Source organism: Sturnira hondurensis, unplaced genomic scaffold, assembly GCF_014824575.4.
Source record: "Sturnira hondurensis isolate 20B ecotype Veracruz unplaced genomic scaffold, ASM1482457v3 Scaffold0010812, whole genome shotgun sequence".
Lineage (NCBI taxonomy): Eukaryota > Metazoa > Chordata > Mammalia > Chiroptera > Phyllostomidae > Sturnira > Sturnira hondurensis.
In genome coordinates, this window is record NW_028083443.1 from 3,524,438 (window position 1) to 3,535,889 (window position 11,452).

Below are 11,452 nucleotides of genomic sequence, written 5' to 3' on the forward strand. Positions count from 1 at the left end.
TAGGAAATGGCACTCACCCATATTCACCCCCAGTAGAGGGCAGAATGCACAGAGCACTCTTGAATTTTAAAAAATTTGTCATAAATAGCTCTATCTCTACTCTTCCAATAAGTTTATATCTTCAGTGGACAAGGTAATCGAAGAGATGTTTAACACATTTTCTAATCCCTCCTTGGTAAATTCTGCACGTATCAGGAGGGATACTTTGTAAAGTATATGGTTCTCTAACCACTATTTTGTAGACCTGCAGCTAATACAAAATAATGTGGAATGTCCATTGTAATTGAAAAACAATGTTTTAATTATAAGAAATGAATGGGTCTTAAAAGCCTTATATTGAACTCCAAAATAAAACAACATATAAAGGTATAAAAATACTCGTGCATATAGTAAAAACCATGAAGAAAATCAAGGGAGTGTTAAGCACAGGATTCAGGATAATGGTTCATCCGGGAAAGAGGAGAAGGTTGTGTTCCAGGAAGAGCAAACATGACTTCAAGATGTAGGCATTGTCTCCTTTGGTGAGTAGGTTCAGTGAGCATGGACATGTTCCTCTTCTTAATTCTTTCAAGTAACTTGTACATGTTGCTTTTGCAAATATATTACATTTATCAATTTTTTAAAAGATTTTATTTATTTTGTGTTTAGACAGAGGGGAAGTGAGGGACAGAAACATCAATGTGGGGTTGCCTCTTGGGCACCTCCTACTGGGGACAAGGCCTGCAACCCATACATGTGTCCAGACTGGGAATGAAACCGGCAACACTTTGGTTTGCAGGCTGGTACTCAATCCATTAAGCCAGACCAGTCAGGACAAACATTTATCAATTTTTAAGGTAAAAATTAAAACAAGGAAAGGAAGTAATTTAAATAATGTAGGATGATAAAGCTTACTAAATCAATAATATTTAATTCTTTACTGTTACCAGCATAGGCGCAAATTGTCTAGTAAGCTCAGGGATATAATAAAGAAGAAGGTTGTAATATTTTGTCCAAGAGTTGGATATTTAGGAACTTCATAATGACTGTGCCATATAACACAGAAACACATATAACATATCACATACCATAGAAACACACTATGTAGAGTTGTCATCAGGATTCTTTGTGACATCCCAATAGGAAAAAGCTACCATCTTACTGTGAGTTAAAGGGAGTCACTCTACCTCTGTCCACACTCAGAGCTCCCTCGTGTCTAATGTCCTGTGGTCACAGAAGATCACGGCCTTCAGCAACAGGGAGAAACAACTTTCATTCACAGTCCTACATACTTATGTGGCCTTGGGCGAGTTCCTCTATCTTCCTGTGCTTATTTTTCTTCATTTGTAAAATGGGAATAATGCATAAATTGCTGGGCTGGGAAGTGAGAAAATATATATATATAGTGCTAAAGTACTTGTTAGTTACGAAGAACTGATAGCTGTTACCATCATCATGACTAGCACTATGTTATTAGTAGGGAAGAAGAAAATGCATTAAGTACCTTTCATAAACAGTGTTTACTATGAACTTGAAGGGTCTCTCAGAGCACATCTTTGTACTTCTATAAACTTTCAAAACCTCTGTCTTTATACATATACATACACACATATATGTATATATATATACATATATATATACACACACATATATATATATTTACTAATCACTAATGCAGACACTCTAAAAACTCTGCTATATTTATATGTTCATAACCTGAGTACCTGAACTAATAAAATGGTATTAATGGCTATTTATATATCTTCACAATTCTAAAGTAGACCTTTAATTTCTGTAATAAAAAGGAAGGTGGCTTGTATAATTTTCCATTTTTATTTTCCTACACGGAATACAATAGCTCTAACATAATGGACGACTTTCTGAATATTTCCTGGGCTGCTCATATTTTATCTAAGATTGTATCTTATGTTTTTTCTCTCTCTGACCCCCACTGGTGCTCCCAGAGCCCTCATGAGCAATGTCCATGCCGATAACCCTCAGTAGAAGAAGCTGGGCTGAAAACAAAGTTAAATCACCCTCAGCTAGAATCTTTCAAAGAGGCCTCTCAGGGTCAGTAGCGATTGTCTCCATGCACATTTCTCTGCTTAAAAAAATGTTCCTTAAATATTTGATTCATCAGGACTGAAATATATGTTTTATTCTGAAATAGATCACTAGTAAACACTATAGAGTATAAGACCCTAAATTATTCTTTTTTTTTACCTCCACATTGTTCATTATATCAATATATATTCTTACATCCTCTGGGGAACCATAAAGCGGAACAACAAGAGCACAGAAGAAAATTATGAGACAATACAGCTTTAAAAGATGACAAAGGTAATTTATTGACCAGAGAAGAAATAGAAAAACATTATTTTTTAAATTAAATTGAATCGTTGCCTTAATATTTACAAAAGGTGATGAGCATTTGAAACCCAAAATGGATATACTTTCCTCAAGGGAGGAAAAAGGAATAGTAGAGAGAACCGGGATCAGACGAAGACCAGATTATGAAGAATCATAACACATTAGGAGCAAACACAGGAGGGTTATGATGGAATTGGTAAATGGACAGGAAAGGGTTTAAACAGCCAATGGAAGCAAATAAGGAAAAGGCATTAGTGAAAAAGAATATCACCACCGAAGAACAAAGAAGGCCATAAAATCATTTGGGCAAGCGTTCATTTAGAAGAAAGAGCAACTACAACCAGTACTCAGTGCTAACTTTAAAATACCAAATGAACCAACTTTCCTGATCTACTACTCCAATCAAATTGCGGAGTAAAACTAACGATGCAACCTCTTCCAATGCCAGAAGAAAATTGGCTTTGGCTTCCAAAGCACAGGAAGAGCTTCCCGCACTCCAACGGTCTCCGTTCTTTCTCCCGTCCCCACTACCTACTACTCCTGATCCATTTTCCTCTTTAATCTCAGTAAATTGTTCCCAAAATGCAAATTCAGTTCTGCGTCTCCTGCATAAAACTCTTTGCGGGCTCTCCATTGCCTGCAAGTAAAGCCAAATTCCTCAGCTCGAGATTTTCCTTGATTGTGTCTCAATTTGTCTCTCCATTCGCCTCTTCTTTTTCTTCTGCAATGACCCTCGGCCCCCGAGCTGGGCCGAAATTCTCACAGCCCCTAAACACAAAGACCTGCCTGCTTCTTTGCCTTTGTGCCTGCTCTTCCTCTACCTGGAATGCACCTCCTCCCCTCTGTCCACCTGGGAACCTTCTCACCTTTCGTGACCTGGAATTCTCGAAAAGGAAGAATTTCTAGGGCACAGCATGATGGCTCGGTCAAAAAAATGGGGATCAGTGTATGGACATGTGAAGCAGGACATCAGCTAATGCTCAAAGATTTTATTAACAGGTTTCTGGTTTCAGCTGACGCTTCGGTTCAGAGCAGCATTTTTCCTTTTCTTGATGAGCTGAGATTCATGGCTTTAGGCAGTCTACCACATACATTGGGAAACTGAGAAGGTAAAACAATGAGTAATGGGTTGATGTAGGGGGTGGGTGAAGGAGAGATAACAGTGAACCAAGAAGAGATGCTGGTTATGAGTTATATGATTTGACTCGAATAACTTAAAATTTCTCAGCCTCAACGTCCTTATCAGCAAAATGGTGATATTCACACAGGGAATTGTTATGATTACAAAATGCGATTGGGAAACTGCTTGTTTGCTTCTTTGCTTGTTTGTTTCTAAAGACATCACCTCTCCTCTACTCCTGATTAATTCTGGCCAATGAGTTCCCTCATTTGTGGCCTATTTTTATCCCTTCAAATAGGTCAGGGTTATTATATTATTCTCCCCAGGATTTTGGTATTGCTGTAGCCCTTGAAATCAGAGCCATAGGTAACTGGTAGCATTAAAAGGTTAAGAATTTGTTCTTAATCAAACAGCAAGACAGTAATGGCACTACAAATAGAACCACATTTTTTATATTCTCATTTCCTTCCATGGAAATGAGCATACTTTTCATTTGCTAATGAACTACACGAAGGTCATAGCCATTGTCATATTGAAACAGACACTCATCAGGTAATGTACTACAGAAGTGTTTATCAGTGAAATAATTATTCAATCAATCAACTTGCTATTAAGTGAGTGCCTGCTCTATACAAGGCATTTTGCTAAATCATATGGCAGATAAAGAGAAGTACAGGACACATTCCCCACAGTCTCAGAGCCCAAAATAGATAAACATACCTAGAACAAAACAAACAATTCTCTGTTATAATGCAGCACCTAAAAGATAGCTAAATACAATTGCCCATGAAAGTAAACATACATGTTTTTACCAGATATGGTATATTGATACATTCAGTGATTCAGCCTCAAAGAAAGTTTTGTGGGGTGGCTTAAAACCACACAAGGTAGATCTAAGCTCAAATCTTCAGCCTGCACTTATGTACTCATTTACACCTCCATTCATTCGTTCGTTTGTTCATTCATCTGTAATGGGATGACAAATGTTTATTATCGGAATTCCAGGAAGTCATAAAAAGTCATACCTATTTAGATGTTGAACATGGCAGGGAAAGCCATGGACTCAGGTTTTAAGGCAACAGAACCTAAGGGGAAAACCAAAAAGAAAAAGAATGGGAGTCTGTGAGTCACCGATCCCTCCCTATGAGTCCTCAAGGCTTTGGTAAAATTAACCACCTCATGATATCACAGGTGAGGTCAGAATTCTTGAGAGAAAATAGCAAAATGTGGGACTTAGGGTTAACCAAGATGGCAGTCTATAATGCAGAAGCAGAGAGAGAAGGCACCATGAGTAAGTAATGGCTAGAGTTAGAAGGAATTGCAGAAAGACTGCTAAATCTCCAAAGGCCATGGAGGAACGTAGGACGGCGAAGCACCAGTGGCATCTGGGTTATATATCAAATACTTATTAAGCACCTACTATGTTGCCGGGCACTGTGCTTGGTGGTGGAAATAGAAGGACAAAGAATCCCTGTTTTCAGAGTGATTGCAAACTAGTTGGAGACACCAAGAATGAAACAAGTATTACATTCTAGAGGGGTGTGTCAGAATAGCGCTGTGGTTAGAATGTTTGCATCCCCCCAAAATTTGCATGTTGAAATCCTAATGCCAATGTGATGGCTTTCAAAGGCGGGGCTTTGGGAAAGTAATTAGGTCATGAGAGCGGCAGTCTCATAAATGGAATTAGTGCCCTCATAAAAGAGACCACGCAGGGACCTCTACCCCCTCTGTCCTGTGACCCAGTGAAAAGACAGCCATCTATGAACCGGGAAGGGTGTCCTCACCAGACGCTGAGTCTTCCAGAGACACAACCTTGGACTTTCCAGCCTTGAGAACTGTGAGAAATAAATGTTTGTTGTTTACAAGCCGCCTGATCTGTGCTACTTTATTTTAGCAGCCCCCAGGGACTAAGACACACAGAGACCTTGTGATGTGCAGGTGAGCAGGGAGGAGGAAGGACACTTGTGTGAGGGATGCTTTCTGGGGCATATGGTATCTAAAGAAAATTAGTTCCACAGGGAGGGAGAGAGACCCGGTTTGAAATTCTAGTTCTTCCCCATAGAGCCTTTATGACTTCAGGAAAATTGCTTAAAGTCTCTAAGCCTCAGGTTCTTTACATTTGAGAATGAGATAAGACTTCTCATATCACAGTGTTGCCAGGAAGATGATGCGGAGCATTTATCAGAGTGCCTGGCACATGGAAAGACACACAGACTGTTTGCTATCATTACCATTATTGTTTTCATTGACATTATTGTTGGTGCTGTTTTTGTTCAGGAGAGGTCTGAAGGACAAAGTGCAGTAAGTTAGCCAACAAACAAGAGGAAAGTGTTCCAGTTAGAAATTCCAGTATGCGGACTTCCGCCAAGATGGAGGCATAGGTGGAAACACTGTGCCTTCTCCCACAACCAAGTTTGGATACAACAAAAGTTTTGGAGAACTAACACACACCCAGAGGCCAGAAAACTGAATTATACGGAAGTCCGACAGCTACGAACCGTTCAACGAGGACGGTAAGAGGTGGAGCCAGCAGCGGAGCTGGGTCAGGCAGGACAGACCTAGGAGCGCAGTGAGCCCAGACCTAGTCAGGGTGCGGGGCACTGACCAAGGTCGCACATTCGAGTGCAGTGAGACGGACCACACAGGCCCCAGGGGGGCAAACCCAGTGGTGGAGGGCTGACAGCGGTGGCACACTCGCGTGCAGTGGAGCGGGGCGCGTGGCCCTGGTGACGGTGGTGGCTGCGGTGCTGGTCGGGGTCGCGGCAGCGGCAGGCGCCGGAGGGAAGCCATTGTCCCTCTTTGACCCCGCCCCCACATACGATGTCACAACCCAGCCACTGAGTTGCCCTGCTCTGGTGAAAACCTAGGGCTCTGATCCTGCTACTTAACAGGCACGAACAGCCCAAAGGATGGCTCAAGAAGAACTCAAAGTCCCAGAGCCAATAACTCTAAGCGACCAACAGATTGCCAGGCTCTCAGAAGCCCAATTTAAAACACTATTTATCAGGATGCTCACAGAATTGGTAGAGTACAGTCACAAATTGGAGGAACATATGAAGGCTAAACTAATTGAAATGAAGGGAGATGTCCAGGAAACCAATAGCGATGGAAAGGAAACTGGGACTCAAATCAATGGAATGGACCAGAAGGAAGAACGAAACATCCGACCAGAAAGGAATGAAGAAATGAGAATTCAAAAAAATGAGGAGAGGCTTAGGAACCTCCAGGACATCTTTAAACGTTCCAACATCCAGATTATAGGGGTACCAGAAGGGGGAAAGAAACAGCCACGAGTGGAAAACTTATTTGAACAAATAATAAAGGAGAACTTCCCCAGTCTGGCAAAGGAAATAGACTTCCAGGAAATCCAGGAAGCTCAGAGAGTCCCAAAGAAGTTGGACCCAAGAAGGAACACACCAAGGCACATCATAATTACATTAGCCAAGACTAAAATGAAGGAGAGAATCCTAGAAGCAGCAAGGGATAAGGGGACAGTCACCTACAAAGGAGTACCCATCAGACTGTCAGCGGATTTCTCAAAAGAGACCTTACAGGCAAGAAGGGGCTGGAAAGAAGTATTCCAAGTCATGAAATCCAAAGACCTACAGCCAAGATTGCTTTATCCAGCAAAACTTTCATTTAGAATGGAAGGACAGATAAAGTGCTTCTCAGATAAGGTCAAGTTCAAGGAGTTCATCATCACCAAGCCCTTATTATATGAAATGCTAAAGGGACTTATATAAGAAAAAGAAGATGAAAAATATGAACAGTGAAAGGACAGCAAACACACAGTTATTAACAACCACACCTAAAACAAAAGCAAACCAAGAGGACAGCTAGATCAGGAGTGGAACCATAGAAATGAAGAACACATGGAGGGTTAGAAACAGGGGAGTGGGAGGGGGAGAAGGGGGGAGAAGGCACAGAAAATAGCATAGATGGTAGGTAGAAAATAGATAGGGGGGAGGGTGAGAATAGTGGGGGAAATATAGAACCTAAAGAACTTGAGACACGTGGTTATAAACTAAGGGGGGGAGAATGGTGGGGAAGGGAGTATGCAGGTGGAGGGGAATGAGGGGGGGAATAGAACAACTGTAATGGTATAATCAATAAAATATATTTAAAAAAAAAGAAATTCCAGTATGCAAAGACACAGAACCAAGAAAGTAACTGAAGTGTGTCCAAGTAACTAAAAACAAAAAGGAACTATAGCTGAGAACAAAGTGGGAGGGTTGAGACAAAAAAAAAAAATGATTCTGAAGTAGTAAGCTTGAGCCATCGGATTTGCACTTTCAAAAATGTAGCTCATTACTGAAAAAGAAGGTCTTGTTAGTAGTGATACTTTCCAAAACTAGAAAGATGTCAGTGGAAATGCAGAGTAATAGACAGTTTTGAGAAATATTTCAGAACTGGGAATTAGAGGTGGGGGTGGGCAGAAAAAATAGAGAAGTCAAAAATAACTCCGTATTTCTGATTTGGGAAAGGACAGTAGCATCATTGCCGTGACAGGTAACACTGGAAAAAGAGAAACTTAGAGGAACATCTTAGGAGAGATGGGGGTTCACTCTGGTTGCACTGCAATGGAGGTAGATGCCTGTGGGATTCTCTGGTGGGAGCGCCTAGCAGACAGACACATCTGAAGCTAAGGGAGAGAGTTTGCAAGTCATTACCAAAGATGATAATGCAAGCCATGAGAGCATTTAGAACCACCCGGAAAATATGTGCAAGGCAGAAAGAGCATCCAAAATAGACAATTAAAAAATAACACCATTCAATCATTTAGATTTTCTTTAAAAGACAGAGGATTATGTGAAGAAAGATACTTTCAGCAACACCATCACATTAAAACAACAATTTTTTTCTTACACGAACTATATCTTAAAGCTCAATGAAGACTATTCCTTTTGAGAAATTGGCAGAGAGTCTCCACCCTCATGAAATTTCATGCACGTATTTATGAGTGCTTATCAGGTGCAAAACACTATGCTAAAAGCCTTCCATAGTTGTTTTTTTTAATCCTCATTTTTGGAAAATTAATACTTAATGAGGTAGGTAAATTGTCACAACTAGTAAGTCTCAGAGCTCAAATCCATATCCAGGAATCTGGTTGTGGAGGCTACATACCTAAGCCATACATAATTCTATACTTATCAATGTCAAGGTTGGATAAGACCTTAGAAGTCATCCAGTTCAAATCTCCCTGTAGGAAGAATAATCCCTCTACAATAAACTCATATAGTTCAGTTCATGATAAGAAATTTACCTCAAAGAATCTCTCAGTTGCTGTTAAAGAAATCTAGTTGTTTACATAGAGACAAAATAGCCCTCCACTTAGCTTCTACTCTTTGGAAGCAGATCCAAGATGGTAGCAGAGTAGGTGCAACCTACCCTCACTTCCTCCCAGGACAAAAGTGGAATTACAATGAAACTATAGACCACATAACCTGAATAACCAACCAAAGCCTAGCTGAACAGAAGTCTTGTGACCAAGGATTTACAGAAGAAGCCACATCAAAATGCAAACTAATGAGATACCACTTCACATCTATCAAAATGGCTATCACAAATTATTCAACAAACAGCAAGTGTTGGTGAAGGTATAGAGATAAGAATACCCTAGCGTACTGTTGGGAATGCAGACTATTACAGCCTTGGTGGAAAATAATATGGAGTTTCCTTTAAAAATTAAAAATGAAATTGCCTTATGATCCAGAAATTCTGCTTCTAGGAATATATCCAAAGTAACCCAAAACATTAATTCCAATAAAATATATGTACCCCTATGTTCACTGCAGTGTTATTTATAAGAGCCAAGACACGGAAGCGGCCCAAGTGTCCATCATAGATAAGTGGATTAAAAAACTGTGGTATATTTATACAATGGAATACTACTCGGCTGTAAAAAGAAGGAAACCTTACCCTTTGGGACAACAGGATGGTCCTGGAAAATATGCTAAGTGAAATAAGCCATTTAGAGAAAGACAGATAACATATGGTTTCACCATGCACAGACCACTCCAGATATATGTGTAATCTAATGAACAAAATGAACAAGCAAAATAAAAATAGACTCATGGATACAGAAAACCGACAGCTGTCAGAGGGGAAGGGGTATGGGAGCTGGCTGAAAAAGGTGAAGGATTACGCAATAAAAAAATCACAAATACAGAAAACAGTATGGTGAGTCCCAGAGGACAAGGGAGGATGGGGAAAGGTGGATGAGAATGAAGGGGGGCTAAATGGTGATGAAGAGAGACTTGACTTTAGATGGGGAATGCACAATACAATATACAGATGATGTATTATGGAATTATACACATGAAATCCATATACTTTTATTAACCACTGTCACCCCAATAAATTCAATTAAACATTTTAATTGAAATTGGGAAGGACATTGGGGTATGAAAATGGGAAAACAATAGTAAAAATCACTAATAGGAAATGAAAGATTGCTAAATAGTACAAAATAAGAATATGAATAAAAATTTAACTTACAGTACAAATAAAGATCTAAATAAAACAAATTAATTTCATTCATGATAAATAAGATAAGGGTTTAGTCCAGAAATGCATGAATAATTCAATAACATAATCATATCAAAAAATTACATAAGGTAACCCACATGTTTATATTGATAGATGTTGAATAGACACTTTAAAAAAATTATCAGTTATTTTAAGAATTTTAAATATAAAAGAAATAGAAGGAATTTACTTAAGAGTGATACAAACTATTACCAAAAACAGCTATAAACATTATAATCAATAATTATATACTTAAATCATTTGGAGGGCATTGAAGGGTGAAGGGAGCAAGCAAAACAGAGAAAGAATTCATGGACATGGATAACAGTGGGGTGATTGGAGGGCGTGTGGAGGGGGAAGAGGGCACAGGGGGATAAATGGTCATGGGAAAAATATAATAAAATAATAAATAAACAAAAAATAAATCATTTTACTAAAATTAATAATTAGAGATGGTAGCAACCTCCATCTTTTTCCACATTATTTAGGAGATTATCACTTACTCAACAAAATAAAAAATATCAAACAAAAAGTACAAATACAAGAAAAAGAACAACAAACGTGTCTTTACTGGACTCATGAAACTAGCATCAACTGTAATAAGAGACTTTGGAAAGATTTCTTTATGCATGATACAGACACAAAAGTCCACTACTGTTGTCTATTCAACTAGTCACCAATCATTATGTGAAATGGTAGAGTATTGTATTCGTGAAAACCATGAAAACTATATCTTAACTAGGAATTAAATTAGCAAGAAAGGCACATGACCTATATGAAGAAAGCTGCAAAATTCTATTAAAAGATGTAAGGGAAGAACTGAATAGACAGACAAACAATATTCTTAGATGGAAAGACTCTCTCTCATAATGTGCTCAGTCCTTCCCAATGCAATGCAACTTCAACCAGATTCTAATTTCTTTTCTTATAACTGAGCAAAATTATTTTCAATGTCATATAAAAAATAAATTTTTGTGATAGCAATAAAATCTCTACCATTAAAACAACCATTAAAATACAGCACACTATAACTACTAAAACTGTAGTAAATATTAAATTATTATAATCAAAACAATAGATACGTGCAAGAATAAAACTGCAAAGTAAAAGTAGAGAGTTGAGAAATATATTCTTTTATATAAGAACTTAATGTATTATAAATTGGCATTTCTATTCAATGGGAAGAAAGGATAGGTTTTTTTGGTGCTGAAGTGAATCTGAAAAAAGAGAACAGAATCCAATTTATATCATATGCAAAAATTATTTGTATATGAATTAAAGGTCTAAATCTAAAGAGTAAAATAATATTAAAAGAAAAACTGTAAAATATTCATATAACTGGGATGATAGAAAAGTTCTTAAGCAAAACAGAAAACCTAGACACAAAAAAGAGAGAAAAACATAATTTGCTAATATCCTTTCTTGTATTCTTATATTACAGAAGACAGAAACAAA